We start from the raw sequence: 15395 nt of genomic DNA, 5'->3' as shown, positions 1-15395 counted from the left end.
AGTGTTTTGTAAGCCACCTCCTTTGTTGATGGACTACATTTTCTAAGGACTCTCCCAATGAATCTCAACCTGGTACCCGCCTTACCAACAATTAATTTTATATGATCATTCCACTTCAAATCGTTCCGCACACATACTCCCAGATATTTTACAGAAGTAACTGCTACCAGTGTTTGTTCCGCTATCATATAATCATACAATAAAGGATCCTTCTTTCTATGTATTCGCAATACATTACATTTGTCTATGTTAAGGGTCAGTTGCCACTCCCTGCACCAAGTGCCTATCCGCTGCAGATCTTCCTGCATTTCGCTACAATTTTCTAATGCTGCAACTTCTCTGTATACTACAGCATCATCCGCGAAAAGCCGCATGGAACTTCCGACACTATCTACTAGGTCATTTATATATATTGTGAAAAGCAATGGTCCCATAACACTCCCCTGTGGCACGCCAGAGGTTACTTTAACGTCTGTAGATGTCTCTCCATTGAGAACAACATGCTGTGTTCTGTTTGCTAAAAACTCTTCAATCCAGCCACACAGCTGGTCTGATATTCCGTAGGCTCTTACTTTGTTTATCAGGCGACAGTGCGGAACTGTATCGAACGCCTTCCGGAAGTCAAGGAAAATGGCATCTACCTGGGAGCCTGTATCTAATATTTTCTGGGTCTCATGAACAAATAAAGCGAGTTGGGTTTCACACGATCGCTGTTTCCGGAATCCATGTTGATTCCTACATAGTAGATTCTGAGTTTCCAAAAACGACATGATACTCGAGCAAAAGACATGTTCTAAAATTCTACAACAGATCGACGTCAGACAGATAGGTCTATAGTTTTGCGCATCTGCTCGACGACCCTTCTTGAAGACTGGGACTACCTGTGCTCTTTTCCAATCATTTGGAACCTTCCGTTCCTCTAGAGACTTGCGGTACACGGCTGTTAGAAGGGGGGCAAGTTCTTTCGCGTACTCTGTGTAGAATCGAATTGGTATCCCGTCAGGTCCAGTGGACTTTCCTCTGTTGAGTGATTCCAGTTGCTTTTCTATTCCTTGGACACTTATTTCAATGTCAGCCATTTTTTCGTTGGTGCGAGGATTTAGAGAAGGAACTGCAGTGCGGTCTTCCTCTGTGAAACAGCTTTGGAAAAAGGTGTTTAGTATTTCAGCTTTACGCTTGTCATCCTCTGTTTCAATGCCATCATCATCCCGGAGTGTCTGGACATGATGTTTCGAGCCACTTACTGATTTAACGTAAGACCAGAACTTCCTAGGATTTTCTGTCAAGTCGGTACCTAGTATTTTACTTTCGAATTCACTGAACGCTTCACGCATAGCCCTCCTTACGCTAACTTTGACATCGTTTAGCTTCTGTTTGTCTGAGAGGTTTTGGCTGCGTTTAAACTTGGAGTGAAGCTCTCTTTGCTTTCGCAGTAGTTTCCTAACTTTGTTGTTGTACCACGGTGGGTTTTTCCCGTCCCTCACAGTTTTGCTCGGCACGTACCTGTCTAAAACGCATTTTACGATTGCCTTGAACTTTTTCCATAAACACTCAACATTGTCAGTGTCTGAACAGAAATTTTCGTTTTGATCTGTTAGGTAGTCTGAAATCTGCCTTCTATTACTCTTGCTAAACAGATAAACCTTCCTCCCTTTTTTTATATTCCTATTAACTTCCATATTCAGGGATGCTGCAACGGCCTTATGATCACTGATTCCCTGTTCTGCTCTTACAGAGTCGAAAAGTTCGGGTCTGTTTGTTATCAGTAGGTCCAAGATGTTATCTCCACGAGTCGGTTCTCTGTTTAATTGCTCGAGGTAATTTTCGGATAGTGCACTCAGTATAATGTCACTCGATGCTCTGTCCCTACCACCCGTCCTAAACATCTGAGTGTCCCAGTCTATATCTGGTAAATTGAAATCTCCACCTAAGACCATAACATGCTGAGAAAATTTATGTGAAATGTATTCCAAATTTTCTCTCAGTTGTTCTGCCACTAATGCTGCTGAGTCGGGGGGCCGGTAAAAGGAGCCAATTATTAACCTAGCTCGGTTGTTGAGTGTAACCTCCACCCATAATAATTCACAGGAACTATCCACTTCTACTTCACTACAGGATAAACTACTACTAACAGCGACGAACACTCCACCACCGGTTGCATGCAATCTATCCTTTCTAAACACCGTCTGTGCCTTTGTAAAAATTTCGGCAGAATTTATCTCTGGCTTCAGCCAGCTTTCTGTACCTATAACGATTTCAGCTTCGGTGCTTTCTATCAGCGCTTGAAGTTCCGGTACTTTACCAACGCAGCTTCGACAGTTTACAATTACAATACCGATTGCTGCTTGGTCCCCGCATGTCCTGACTTTGCCCCGCACCCGTTGAGGCTGTTGCCCTTTCTGCACTTGCCCGAGGCCATCTAACCTAAAAAACCGCCCAGCCCACGCCACACAACCCCTGCTACCCGTGTAGCCGCTTGTTGCGTGTAGTGGACTCCTGACCTATCCAGCGGAACCCGAAACCCCACCACCCTATGGCGCAAGTCGAGGAATCTGCAGCCCACATTGTCGCAGAACCGTCTCAGCCTCTGATTCAGACCCTCCACTCGGCTCTGTACCAAAGGTCCGCAGTCAGTCCTGTCGACGATGCTGCAGATGGTGAGCTCTGCTTTCATCCCGCTAGCGAGACTGGCAGTCTTCACCAAATCAGATAGCCGCCGGAAGCCAGAGAGGATTTCCTCCGATCCATAGCGACACACATCATTGGTGCCGACATGAGCGACCACCTGCAGATGGGTGCACCCTGTACCCTTCATGGCATCCGGAAGGACCCTTTCCACATCTGGAATGACTCCCCCCGGTATGCACACGGAGTGCACTTTGGTTTTCTTCCCCTCCCTTGCTGCCATATCCCTAAGGGGCCCCATTACGCGCCTCACGTTGGAGCTCCCAACTACCAGTAAGCCCACCCTCTGCGACTGCCCGGATCTTGCAGACTGAGGGGCAACCTCTGGAACAGGACAAGCAGCCATGTCAGGCTGAAGATCAGTATCAGCCTGAGACAGAGCCTGAAACCGGTTCGTCAGACAAACTGGAGAGGCCTTCCGTTCAGCCCTCCGGAATGTCTTTCGCCCCCTGCCACACCTTGAGACGACCTCCCACTCTACCACAGGTGAGGGATCAGCCTCAATGCGGGCAGTATCCCGGGCAACCACAGTCGTAGTCCGATCGGGGGATGCGTGGGACGAGCTGGCCGTCCCCGACAAACCCCCATCCGGACCCCCACAGTGATGCCCATTGGCAACAGCCTCAAGCTGTGTGACCGAAGCCAACACTGCCTGAAGCTGGGAGCGAAGGGATGCCAACTCAGCCTGCATCCGAACACAGCAGTTGCAGTCCCTATCCATGCTAAAAACTTGTGCAAAGAACGTCTGAACTAATCTACAGAGAGCTCAAACAAAACGACAAAATTGAAGCGGTTATTAAAATAGTTCAAACAACTATTGATATACTTGAAAATAACCTACGTACTTTTATAAAAGATATGTCTAATGAGCAAAGCAATGACCTACTTCGGTTGCTAAGAATAGTAGTGAATTACAACTATTTTGTTTTCTGTGGCAAATTATACTTTGAGCTTGACGGCCTGGCAGGCATCTTGGCCGTTATTTTCATTAAATCTCTGGAATAATAATTCTTCAATAATTTTTCAACTCATGATCCGGGTATTTTGTCATATTCTCGGTACGTAGATGTCATTTTAATCATATACAGTGCTCTCCGGGAAGGAACTGAACATTTGTTTAAAATCTTTAGTAGAATTCATGAAAACGTCAACTTCATTACTTGAATATTAGCATTGCTATTCACAACGACAGACGTTCGTGCAGTATCTTGCCAAAAGCTATTAATACAGATCGGATTTTTCCCGTTGTTCAGTGCAATCTCATTTCAATAAAAAAACTTTTTTCCATTCAGCCATTCATTGTACAGTTTCTGTACCTTTATCACCTGAAATGCTTAATCAAGAGACGAATTTAACAAAAAATATTGCAGTTAATAACTGCTATCATCCCTCGTTAGCAGAAAAGATCTTCAAAGTTAAAACTGACGTAATGTCACTACTTTTGACATCAATAACGAGTGTAAAAATGGTTCTTCGATTCCATTTTTCGGCCCTTTTTCTTATGGAATTTGTCGTCTTCTGGTTAAAAAATATGGATGAAAAGTTATTTCTTCCATTAACAATAACTTGAAAAAAAAACCGTATTCACAATCTCGTCCACAGACGCTCCTGCACACAGTTTATGAGTTTAAAGAATCGCTTGTGATACGTTTCCCGTTTATTATGTAGGAAAAACTTAAAGATCTTTCAGTGTGAGGTACAAGCACCATTTATTAGGAAAAAGAGGCACCAATGGGCATAGTTCCACTTTTCTTGATCATCTGTTAATGTCCGGTCACAAACAGAAAAGTGTTGAAGAAATTTCCATTCTGCATTGGGAAAAGGAAGGTCATAAGCTCAACGTGCTCGAAGGTGTCGGGATTTTCAAGCGAACTTCCAAGAACGATTGCATCATCCTCAATGAAAAGATACAATTTCTTAACAAAAATTTATCAATGGCTTTAATCCACTACTCACGGAAACAGATTCCTCAGTTTTTTGGTACGTTTTCTTGCCTCTAGTTCCGAAACATCTTTTTCTTCGAATCTTATAGAAGTGTACTACTACAGTTACCTTCATGCACATTCTTGTGTAATTGTATAGCTGCTTGTGTAAATGTCCTATAATATTCTGTACTTTAAGCAGTGGTAATTTTTGTATGCGTTCCAAGATGGTCCTCCAGGCGGGTGTAAAATGAATGTGCGAAACGGAAAATAATAAATGCTAAAATGAATATTTGGCCCTCTCTGACTACCCCCTCAAGCAGGTATTAGGACCTCTTGATGGACTTTAACATATAAATTACAAAATAAATATAAATGAATGATTAAGGCAACTAATACTACTAAATGATGAACGTTGTTCCTGCTTATATATTTATTGTAGATTGAAAAACCTTTATATTACAAAGTTTACACTTCCTAAGTACATTTACTAATCAATTGCCCAACTCCCCAACTCTACCCCTTATGACTGCGCGATCTAATATCAATAACGCGAAATGACTGACATCATCTACATACCAAACACTAATAAACTAAGGTGATCACACCTGTTTAGCTTTTATAGCCTTAATAAGCCGAAGCAATTTGCGATATCACCGTATGTACTGCGTCCGGTGCGTCGAAGTGATGGTTTGCGTACTCGTCTGCGACGATGGAAGAACTGCAGCCACAAATAAACTCCTTCAAACACTAGGACGGCAGAAGGCGGTCCTCTGACTAATATACTCTAAATCTGTCTCCTCCTCTGTGTTCTACAGACGAGAAACGCGAACTGCAAGCCACAAGGACAGAGTTCAGATAACGTCTCAACGTAAGTATAGGCAGAGGAAATGCTCTCAATTACTGAACGCTGCATACTCAACGACGAATTCCAACGCGGAGGTGAAGTCCAGAATCGTATAGGTTCGCAACAGTACAGTGTCTAACTGCTCTAACTATAAACTATCCTGAGAGCAAAGACAGCAAGTCCGTCTGTACCAACAAAGCTGATATCGAGCGATCGTCACAGACGGGAGCTCACAACAGAAGACCTCGTCTCTCCACTGCTGGCCTCCCAGAAAGGCTCGGCTCCCCACCATCGTAATTCCAAAAACGAATCATATTCCCGAACCACGGAATATTCGCCCTCTCTACAGATTCTTCCGAACGCCGACCAACCATATTTTAGTCTTTTGTCGTCCAGCGCGGAAAGTTTGCGAGGAAATACCTATACTCAAACAATGGTACGATTCTGAATAAAAATCCTTGGGAACAACCCAGTCTGCGTGGTTTCCGAGGTGCCGGTTCTTCGTTCCTCCAATCTGCGTCCGAGATTTGCGGAGTTCGGAAGTATTATCCGGTTATCCTTCCGGTCCCACTAAAATAGTGCCCAGTCGCGACTCTATTCTGCGCCAGCGCTCAGGTGTCTCAACGTCCGTTTTGCTACTTCCTGTGTTTAAGCTGGACCAACACACCTGTGTGGGCTTCCACCCAGGGCTTGAGTTGCGGCTGCCGTTTCATTTCACTGGCATTCCAACCTCTTCTAGTACAGGTAATCGTTCATTACGCCATTTTAATAATAACGACATTGCGTCATCTTTCATGCAATAAGCGTTAGCAATTATTTACATGGCGTACGTGACAATGTCAGTCTCCTTTAAATATTTATGCCGGCCGGAGTGGCCGAGTGGTTCTAGGCGCTACAGTCGCAGGTTCGAATCCTGCCTCGGGCATGGATGTCCTTAGTTTAGTTAGGTTTAAGTAGTTCTAAGTTCTAGGGGACTGATGACCTCAGGAGTTAAGTCCCATAGTGCTCAGAGCCATTTGAACCATTTTTTTAAATATTTATATATACGATGTACAACCTATCAAATGATATATAATTGTGGTTGTAGTTCACGGTAAAGTACATGGATGACTGCTTGTAAGGAGCGAAATTATAGCCAACTTACAGCATAATAGATGGCTCTTATTTACACTTTATTTTCTTGACTGCCTTGCATTTTTAAAAATATGTTAAGTTCATTTCCTTTGTATTTTGTTTTATAATTAGCTGTTGTTTAATTCAGTTATATCTGTTATAATGTCTCAAATGGGCACATTTCAATGTCCGCACCCGGTTGGCGGCGGAACTTGTACTGTTTACGTGTCAGATACGCAAGCCAGTGGGCCGATCTATCTGATGTTGTGCCTAGCAAAGCATACGTGCTACAGTGTGGAACATGTCTAATTTTCAGTTTTGACTTGAGCATATCTGTTAGAATCTTATAACATTGCCTTCTCGCAGTGTGACTTAACATAAGTAACTTCTGTGTGTTTTGACAATTGTCATATTGGTTTTCGTTTCTGTCACACTTAATTTATTATGTATTATATTATAGGCTTTCCTAAAATATCATTCTGTTGAAGAGACAAGACGGTTGTGTGATTCCTTTGTTGAAACTTATATACGGTTATTGAGAGACAGTCATATTCAAAACTGACTTACAAATCAGTTAATTGATGATGTTATCAGTTGTAGATCTCATGGCTAATCCAATAATTTTTCAACTCTTTAATTCGAAACACCATTCCGGTTGTGTACGCTGTTTATGTCCCGCTAATTTTATTCTCTTCCTACCACGATTGCAATTATTATTTCGCTGTCCGTAAATTGCTTTGTGATCAACATTTCAATCGATTTATCCAGCGTATCTGGAGGGACCCTTTGTAATTAATTGCTCAAGATACATCTTGTTAAAGAAGAATACTTTTCAGCAGCTCTTGTATTGCCAATCTAGTCATGAAATTTTCTGATTCATCTATTTCTTCTTGAATAAAAATGAAATTTAACCCGAGCTATTTCTTGTATTTAGTAGATATTAGAATACCCTACGTACTGACTGCCCAAATTCTTAAATCCAAAAGTTAGTGGACGAGGTCGGCATCCACATGCTTCTTTAGGGTACTTTACCACCTGTCAGATATTTCTTTTGAGGGTTTTCTATTCTCAACAGTCATATAGTGTAATCCACGTTATTCATGGGAGTGTATTATTACCTCTCAGAATTAGATATGATAAATGAGCATCAAAGGGTGCCCCGCGGATTGGACGCGCTGGCCCCTCCCGCCGGAGGTTCGAGTCCTCCCTCGGGCATCGGTGTGTGTTGGGTTGGGGATGGGTTGTTTGAGGAAGAGACCAAACGCGACGTAATCGGTCTCATTGGATTAGGGAAGGATGGGGAAGGAAGTCGGCCGTGCTCTTTCAAAGGTACCATCCCGGTATTTACCTGAAGCGATTTAGGGAAATCACGGAAAACCTAAATCAGGATGGCCGGACGCGGGATTGAACCGTCGTCCTCCCGAATGCGAGTGTGCTAACCACTGCACCACCTCGCTCGGTGGCTGTGTGTTACTTTAACGGGCTCCGGAAAGGCTCAAAATCATGAAAAGTTCAATTTTTACTTTTTTGCGTTTTCTGAATCTGCAGACTATTACCTTTTAATAGATATATAATTTATTCAATTCCGAAGACTACAACTATTTTTAAATTTTTTTTGAAATGTGTTCTACATGGGCGTGACCCACTGTGGCGCTGTTAAACTGCTGTCAAATGGTGTTATTATTAACGTCCGTGTTCATCAGGTACATTTTAGTGATGTGAGATAAAGTATGTGTTGTGGCTAACCTGTGATGGTTCAATATATATCGCTGCTTCGTACAAAAAACAAAAACTCAGTGATGGTAAAGGGTTGGATGGGAATGGAAGGTTAACTGACAGTGTAATTGACAAAATACAGAACTATTATGGAATGGCTATTAGGCAAAATACACAAAGTGTCGACGAAATGAAGAAGGCTGTTTGGGCTCTTTTTTTTTTCATACTTCTTCAACCGATGAAAATCCCCAACATAGTTTGTGTCCCAAAGAAGAAGACAGTTGGTGTAAATATAACAAAGGATTGCTAACTGGTGAAGTGTACACTCATAAGCATAGTCTGCCTCATGCAATAATGGAGGTGATAAAACCTATTTTCAGAGACTTAGCAGCACCTGAACTGTTGAAAAAGTGTATTCACGGAAAAACTCAAAACCCCAATGAAAGTGTAAATAGTGTTATATGGTCGAGAATCCCCAAGACTGTATTTGTTGGAATAGAAACACTTCACTTTGGTGTGTATGATGCTGTTGCGACTTTCAGTGATGGCAACATTGTAAGGTGCAAGGTATTTAGAAATGTAGGAATGAAGATAGGTTCTAACATGGTACGAGCGATGCTTGCTTTAGACAAGGAACGCCTTCGGGCTGCAGACAGGGCTGTAAAGAGTCTAGAAATACAAGCAAGAGTAAACAGGAGGATGAACAAAAGGAAGCTTGAGGAGGAGATTGCAGAGGATGAAGATAATCCATCCTATGGACCTGGAATGCACTAAAAAGTTACTCCAATCTTTGTCGCTCGATTCCCGAAAGTTTTATTTTCTCATACTAATTACATGTTTTCTAAGGATCTTCCAAACATATTTGTTTAAAACTTTCAGTAAATGTTACACAGTACCTTCTGCATAATTTAACACAGCCTTTTTCCAAAAAACTGTATATTTTTGAATATATAAATAAAAAATTGCAAAAAAGTTGTGAATTTTCATTACAATTGAAAAAAATCATCTTTAATAACTGAACTAAAATTTTGTAAAATCCCTGTGTTAAGTTGTAGCCCATATTCCAATAAATAATCTGTAAAAAGTTCAACTTCCTACCTCAAATACTTTGTGAGGAAAGATGTAATTTATAAGCGTTATTTTAACATTGCAAGTATAGGGCGTTCCGGAGCCCCTTAAGTTAGTTTAAATAATGTGTGAGTCTAGGGACCTATGACCTTAGCAGTTCGGTCCCTTTGGAATTCGTGAACATTTAAACAAGAATGGATGATTTATATACCCACAGTGCTTTCGTTGAGGGGGTGCCTGTGCTCACAGAACATCGGCTTCCGGCTTGATAGGTCGGCTGTGTGCCGCATCTGTTCGATCAAAGGCTTGAAAACACTTATTCGCCATAAATGACGGACGATGGTAACAAACTGTACATTTATTGTACACGAAAGAACAAATGTTTGGTATTAGCAAAATGAATCCTTGTCCGTTATCAGTTACTGTCTTTCTTAAGCAGCAGTTGCGGGTGTCTGTAGTTTCCTGAACATCTATTGTACTGCTGTTTTATGTTGCACAGCTTTCGTACAAAAAACACTTTCTCGAAGAGACGACCCCTAGAATTCAACAGTGGTGTAATTTGAAGAGCCAAGCTTTCTATTAAAAAATTGATGTCATCTGTCAATCAACTATTGCGTTTACTATAGGATACCAAGAGATTTTTGAAATCATTTGATGTAGTACACCAAGATAAAATTGCCGTTTCGTGAATCTGACTTCATTGCATTTGCAAGTCCCTGCACGTGATAAACATCAGGTCACATAATAATAATATAATGGTGTACAATCACTGCCATTTGCAGGAGATTATTGAAATGACCTCGTAACTAGAGCACAGAGATAATCACGGAATGAATATGCTTTTATTAGGTCAAAATCAAAGTTCATTACATATGTTCACTGAGGGTTTACATGCAGCATTCATTCTGCCTGCAGATACGGAAATATTTTGGTCGGCTGTAATCAGATGAGAGGATTCCGAGCTCCATTATGGTATAATAATGCTTCGCCACCACTTTTCGCGCTGCACTCAGCATTAAGTAAATATTTTGTGTGTCTCTGAATGCAAATTTCGCGCCTGTATCAACTGAGTCGACATTTCCAATTACACGTTAAATTGTGCGTGAATACGAGGAGTGAGTGTAACGAATGTTGTTTCATGGGTGTGAGACAAATCGTACTTTTCATGATACTTTTTATGACGCATTGTTACCTATACATCTCCGAGGCCGATGTGTATCTCATTAGACAGATCGGGATATTTTTCATTGTTTCCTTCTGTTATTAGTGAAACGTGTGATACGTATCTAAAATGTGCTTATAGTGAATAATACAGTATATCATGGCATCGTTTGCAGACAATGAGTGTCATGCAAAAAGTAGTAAAAGAGGGCAGTCTAAAGGTAAATGCTGGGAATAATTTATTGTCGAAAACAATAGACCAGAGCTCTGTTTCAAAATTGAAAAGTCTAGAAAACAGGTTCGAACGTGAGAAACGCCTCATACAAATATCGCGAGTACTCCCTGCTGCGAGGTAACCAGCTCAGGCTGTAATAATCAGTACTTAGCCTACCTTTGCAGGCGGTAGGGTTCCTCGGTGACAGCTCCCAATCGAGGGCGAAGGCGGAAGGCGCAGGTGTGCCATCTCACCGTGACGTATTGCCCGCCATCAGCTCTTGCCGGAGCAGGGTGTCCTTTCTGCAGGGGGCAGGCGACGCGTTTCTACCCAGAGCCCCTCCAACCTGCCTCTCTTAAGACCTGTCGATACTCCCCAGTCACTGACGTATGCCGGCCACTTATAACGCTAACTATCGCTCCTCGCTCCATTTACTCTTGCTCTCTAGAGGCAGATTCCGTACTACGTCGGTGACGACAAAATTATGAGGAGAAAACCGTTCAACGAAGAAAACTGCTTCGGTGTCAGCTGTGTGAAAACCACTAATGCCGACATCATTTATTAGCTACTCAGATTCTTGTAAGCCACGGTGAATAGTTCTTTTCGTGGTGTATTTCCAGACTCTGGTTAAATAAGTGGAGTGAAACTGCTCAGCTGTTGCCCACGGTTAGACTTTCCTGCGGATACGGATGTCCATGGCCAAATTCGCAGTTAACAACGACTTAACAGACAAAAAATGTAGCCGATCCGGTAGAATTAATACGGATATTATCATTAACATTTACTTTATGGTCAGTGTTAAGATTTTCTGTCTATTTAGATTACATACATTCGATAGTAGTAACAACACTTTCTTCTACACTCCTGGAAATGGAAAAAGGAACACATTGACACCGGTGTGTCAGACCCACCATACTTGCTCCGGACACTGCGAGAGGGCTGTACAAGCAATGATCACACGCACGGCACAGCGGACACACCAGGAACCGCGGTGTTGGCCGTCGAATGGCGCTAGCTGCGCAGCATTTGTGCACCGCCGCCGTCAGTGTCAGCCAGTTTGCCGTGGCATACGGAGCTCCATCGCAGTCTTTAACACTGGTAGCATGCCGCGACAGTGTGGACGTGAACCGTAGTGCAGTTGACGGACTTTGAGCGAGGGCGTATAGTGGGCATGCGGGAGGCCGGGTGGACGTACCGCCGAATTGCTCAACACGTGGGGCGTGAGGTCTCCACAGTACATCGATGTTGTCGCCAGTGGTCGGCGGAAGGTGCACGTGCCCGTCGACCTGGGACCGGACCGCAGCGACGCACGGATGCACGCCAAGACCGTAGGATCCTACGCAGTGCCGTAGGGGACCGCACCGCCACTTCCCAGCAAATTAGGGACACTGTTGCTCCTGGGGTATCGGCGAGGACCATTCGCAACCGTCTCCATGAAGCTGGGCTACGGTCCCTCACACCGTTAGGCCGTCTTCCGCTCACGCCCCAACATCGTACAGCCGCCTCCAGTGGTGTCGCGACAGGCGTGAATGGAGGGACGAATGGAGACGTGTCGTCTTCAGCGATGAGAGTCGCTTCTGCCTTGGTGCCAATGATGGTCGTATGCGTGTTTGGCGCCGTGCAGGTGAGCGCCACAATCAGGACTGCATACGACCGAGGCACACAGGGCCAACACCCGGCATCATGGTGTGGGGAGCGATCTCCTACACTGGCCGTACACCACTGGTGATCGTCGAGGGGACACTGAGTAGTGCACGGTACATCCAAACCGTCATCGAACCCATCGTTCTACCATTTCTAGACCGGCAAGGGAACTTGCTGTTCCAACAGGACAATGCACGTCCGCATGTATCCCGTGCCACCCAACGTGCTCTAGAAGGTGTAAGTCAACTACCCTGGCCAGCAAGATCTCCGGATCTGTCCCCCATTGAGCATGTTTGGGACTGGATGAAGCGTCGTCTCACGCGGTCTGCACGTCCAACACGAACGCTGGTCCAACTGAGGCGCCAGGTGGAAATGGCATGGCAAGCCGTTCCACAGGACTACATCCAGCATCTCTACGATCGTCTCCATGGGAGAATAGCAGCCTGCATTGCTGCGAAAGGTGGATATACACTGTACTAGTGCCGACATTGTGCATGCTCTGTTGCCTGTGTCTATGTGCCTGTGGTTCTGTCAGTGTGATCATGTGATGTATCTGACCCCAGGAATGTGTCAATAAAGTTTCCCCTTCCTGGGACAATGAATTCACGGTGTTCTTATTTCAATTTCCAGGATTTCACTGTTATTTCTTACGCTGGACGGCTGTCACTGAGTTTTCCGAAATGTCTTGAATACACAAAGTATCCTCTCACTCATATGTAAAACGTGGTGGTTCACTAGATGCCACGAGAAGCGGACCCGCCGGTGTACATGGAGGCGGCGAGTATTGAGTTCTCAGCAGAGAAAGAGTAACGGCAAAGTATGTCTGTCATGGCAGCTCGATGGTACGAACGAGGACCAGTTGAGTAGCAAATCCATAGGGGACTGATGATGCGATTGTAAAGTGGAAACACGTAGGAACAACTACAGCTAATCCAAGGCCGACAGACCTCTTGTCCTGACAGACAGTAGAGTATTGCGGGGGTTCGCTATAAAAATAGCATGAAGTCAGTATAAGAGAGAATTTGTCATTTGCAAAGTGCTACCCATAGTTGAGCTAGCACAGTTACTGTGCATTGGGAGCTAAATACAATGGGGTTCGATGGGGGAGCCGGTCCTCATAGATTACGCGATTCTGTAGTCAATGGTCTCATTTGGAGTGGTAAATCAGGCTGCATGAGAGCTGACATGGTCGATGTGAAGGTAGCAACAAACCAGAATTTGACAATATGTGAAAACCATGACAGTATATCATCGCAGATATTTGTTTTGTTCAATGACCTGCTCCAACCCTAATGACCATCTTTAGATTGTTCTGTGTGCTTCAAATTTTTCTACACACATCAAAAAAAGTTTTGCATCACCGCGGTTGCTAGAACTCCTGAAGATAGACGTTGACTGTGGATATTGTATCACACAAACAGTCCCTTTGACTGTTCAGAGATGTCACTAAATCCGCCAAAAGCTGTAAACAACCATGCATGAGCACCGCGTATTAGACGGAGGGTGTCCGACATCCGATCAGTTCCAGTCATTCCACCACGATGGAGGTACACGGCTCGTGTTGTCTGTAGTTCAACCATACCTGTAGAGTCAATACCGCGGTTCGATCAAGTCCACATTGTTACTTTGTGGCAGGAAGGGCTCTCAGCAAGGGAAGTGTCCAGGCGTCTCGGACTGAACCAAAGCGATGTTTTTCGGACATGGAGGAGATACAGAGAGACATGAACTGTCGATGACACGCCTCGCTCAGGCCGCCCGACGGCTACTACTGCAGTGGATGACAGCTACCTACGTATTATGGCTCGGAGGAACCCTGACATCAACGCCACCATGTAGAGTAATACTTTTTGTGCAGCCACAGGACGTCGTGTTACGACTCAAACTATGCGCAATAGGCTGCATGACGCGCAACTTCACTTCCGAAGCCGCGCGGGGTAACCGTGGAGTCTGAGGCGTTTCGCCATGATTCGCGAGCCTTTCCCCGTTGGTTGTTCGAGTCCTTCCTCGGGCATGGGTGTGTGTGTGTGTGTTGGTTCCCATACGAAATTAACACAAAAAAAAATTCATGACGAGATCCATCTTTGCAACCACGTTGTACATCTTTGCAACCAGCGCGGTACAGATGGGCCCAACAACATTCCAGGATTGGAATCACGTTGTCTTCACCGATTAGTGTCGCATATGCTTTCAACCAGATAGTAGTGAACGCCTTAAACACACTGTCCAGCGAGTGCAGCAAGGTGGAGGTTCACTGCTGTTTTGGGGTGGCGTTATGTGGGGGCGACGTACGCCGCTGGTGGTCATGGGAGACGCCGTAACGACTGTACGATACGTGATTGTCATCCTCCGATCTATAGTGCAACCACATCAGCAGCGTATTGGCGAGGCATTCATCTTCATGGACGAAAATTCGCCTCCAATCGTTCACATCTTATGAATGACTTCCTTCAGGATAACGACATCGCTCGCCTAGAGTGGCCAGCATGTTTTCCAGATGTAAACCCTATCGAACATGCTTGGCATAGATTGGAAAGGGCTGTTTATGAACGTTGTGACCCGCCATCCACTCTGAGGGATCTACGCCGAATCGCCGCTGACGAGTGGGACGATCTGAACCAACAGTGCCTTGATGACCTTGCCGATAGTATGCCACGACCAATATAGGCATGCATCAGTAAAAGAGGCGTGCTACTGAGTATTAGAGGTACCGGTGTGTACAGCAATCTGGACCACCACCTCTGAAGGTCTCGCTGTATGGTGATGCAACATGTAATGTGTGTGGTTTTCATGAGCAATAAAAAGGGCGGAAATGATGTTTATGTTAATCTCCATTCCACTTTTCTGTACAGGTTCCTGAACTCTCGGAACCGAGGCGATGCGACACTTTTTTTGATGTGTTTATTATTCTATTTGCTCTTTTGTTAACTTCAAGGTCTGGTGATGATTATTACCATCACTGAAGAATACAAATACTTGCTATCACAGACTGTTGTAAGTTTTACATATTGACTAACGCTAAATCTGT

Source organism: Schistocerca cancellata, chromosome 1, assembly GCF_023864275.1.
Source record: "Schistocerca cancellata isolate TAMUIC-IGC-003103 chromosome 1, iqSchCanc2.1, whole genome shotgun sequence".
NCBI classification, from domain to species: domain Eukaryota; kingdom Metazoa; phylum Arthropoda; class Insecta; order Orthoptera; family Acrididae; genus Schistocerca; species Schistocerca cancellata.
Note: the sequence above shows the minus strand (reverse complement) of the source record.